Below are 2,779 nucleotides of genomic sequence, written 5' to 3' on the forward strand. Positions count from 1 at the left end.
TCAGCAGCAGGTTTCCTTCAGTAAACTCAGTGTCCTCTGTCTCCGCTCCGCTTATAGCCAATCACGCTGCTTTAGTTCCTGATTTAGTCCGATTTTGGGCAGAGTTTGGTGTTTAAAAATGTATAAATCATTCTCTAGGTCCGTTAGACTCATTAGGTTTTAAAACAAACACTGCATGTCTGTTTGACGAGGATCTTATTAAAGAATGATCGGCGTTATTCACAGAGAATTAAATATTTATAGGGAGGATTCTACAGCTCAGCGACAGGAGAGGAGATTGCTGATGATATTTAATATGAGTGAGATGAGGATCATTTTATTTTTATATAATTATATTTACAGTACAGGAAGAACTGCTGACATTATTTTCAGATAACTCCCCAGATAAATGCACAATCTGCAGCCGTTCTAAGGCCTGACAGCCGCTCTGGGAAGAGGCTTCACAGCATCCACTGCAGGACCAGCAGGTTCTGTAACAGCTTCTTCCCCACCGCCATCCAATGATGAACTGATGATCTAATCCAGACTCTGCATCAAACTGATGACATCAAACCTAATAGAACTCAACTCAAAATGTGTTTCTACTGCATTTTGCAGCATATATTCACCTCTGTGATCGTCCACATGAATGCCTCCACGTCTCTCCCACCCTGTTTACATTCAGCCACTGCTGCACTTTATGAATGGAAATGTTCATTTCAGTGCTAAGCTGCTCAGTCACTGTCTGGAAGGTATACCAACCACTAAAACCTGTCTAAGAACGACCATTTATCAGGATGATAACATCCAGAGCGGCTGCAAACAGCCACTCAGTGTTTACTGTGTTAAAGAACCCATGAGATGATGAACAGGTTCTATTTATTAGAACATTTTCATTCCTCACCTGCTGCCAGATGATGTCACCTAAATAGATGCATTGATCTACGGCCATTATAGAAATAATTCTGCAACGTTATCACGGTCACAGCGCTCTATGGCAAGCAGTTTGGTATTCATTAGATTAACAAAACATGTATTCCTGATATCTGAAAAAAAAAATATTTGTCCAAATGACCATTTCAAACGAAATGACATCCTTCACATCTAGAATAAACATTCTGGATGTATAGATCTACATATTACTCTATTACTGAGCGCCAAAGAACATATTTCATTTATGTTCTGTCTCTGCTTCTGTCTCCTTGAACCCCAGTGGGCCTCAGCAGATGGCCGCTCACACTGAGTCTGGTTCTGCTGGAGGTTTCTTCCTGTTCAAAGGGAGTTTTTCCTCTCCACTGTCGCTACAAGCATGCTTAGTGTGAAGGATTGTGTTTTACCTGGTGTTTAACTATTCCTGATGTGACTGTAGAGGCGCCTGGCCTCAGACGCAGCACAGAGCCATTAGCTTCAGCAGAGAGCCTTTAGCTTCAGCACATAGCCGTTAGCTTCAGCACACAATCTGAACATCCAGAGAAGAAATGACCAGAAGCAACTTTTATAAGAGAAGTTAACGTAGATTCCTTCTTCGTGGGATCAAACGCTGTGATAAACTTCCAGGAATGAGAGTAAACTTGTCTGGTTTCTAAGAAAGAATCTGAGAGTTTTAGAAATCTGGCAGCTCTTCAAAAAACAATAGAAAAACAAAAAAGATAATCACTCTAATTCTGTTATCAAATATTTTCTGATTATTGTTCAATAAAGAGATTGGACAGCAGAAGAGAGGATAAAGTAATGACACCCTGCATACAGCAGGGGGCAGCATCCCTCTATCAGCTAAAATTAAGCTAAACTTTGAACATTTTCCTTCCTAATGAGTTTGGTTTTATCTGGAAGGAAGGGAAATTAATCAGGCTTTGATTAAATTCTAATAGAGATTATTCTCATATCATCCATGTCCTTGATTTTAATTGTCTAACTGAAATGTTTTATTTTACAGCTTATCTTCCGATCTAAAAAGTTCGGCCGTCTCTAAGGAATCCGCCATCATCAGAGATGAGTGGGAAACATTTTACATAACTTTATTTTCCTCTTTTTTCTTTCCTTGTTAAGGTAAAGGTGTTGGCAGCTTTATGGTTTAATGTTTCCTAATTAAAACCGAATTCAAACTAATTAGTTTTTGCAGAGCTGAGCATAAAAACCAAAAGCTTGTAGTTTTTAGTCACGTCTCACAATCAGCGACCGTTTGAACGAATGTTGAGAGAAAACATGCAGCCCTGAAATCTAAATGTTTTTCTGCTAACACATTTTCATTTCTAATTTTATTTTTCTAAATGAATTTCGGTCGGTTTTTGCTGGGATGTCAGATTATTATAAGGTGGGAAAAAGTTCCAGCATGAACCCAGCTGGTCCCAGGACATTCAGTGCCCACCCAGCTGCTCTAACATGCCCCCTAGTGGACCAAAAACACAGTACACTTCATCAGCTTTAACTTTGGGGTTGTTAGTATTCAATAATTATCTGGAATCCAAACAAAGGTTTTTATTTATAAGTTTAATTAATTTTCAAACTGACAGTTTTTCTTGTTTTACGGCACTAGTGGCTCGTTTTTCTGACAGTAAGCTGACAGGAAAGGGGGATGAGAGAGAGGGAGAGACATGCAGCAAAGGACCACAGGCTGGATTTGAACCCGGATCAGCCAAGAGCTAACCCCAGAATCCCTCATCCTCCGTCACCGCTGCTCTCCAGACCGCCGGCGCAGAGCCTACAGCCTCCGCTGTTCCTCCCGTCCTGCTCCTCTCCCACCTCCTCGGAGTTTGAAGAGAGTGTTGTGCCATATGCCATTATCAAACTTTTTGGACAT

The sequence above is a fragment of the Cyprinodon variegatus genome, unplaced genomic scaffold, assembly GCF_000732505.1.
Source record: "Cyprinodon variegatus isolate N-32 unplaced genomic scaffold, C_variegatus-1.0 Scaffold1706, whole genome shotgun sequence".
Classification (NCBI taxonomy): Eukaryota; Metazoa; Chordata; class Actinopteri; order Cyprinodontiformes; family Cyprinodontidae; genus Cyprinodon; species Cyprinodon variegatus.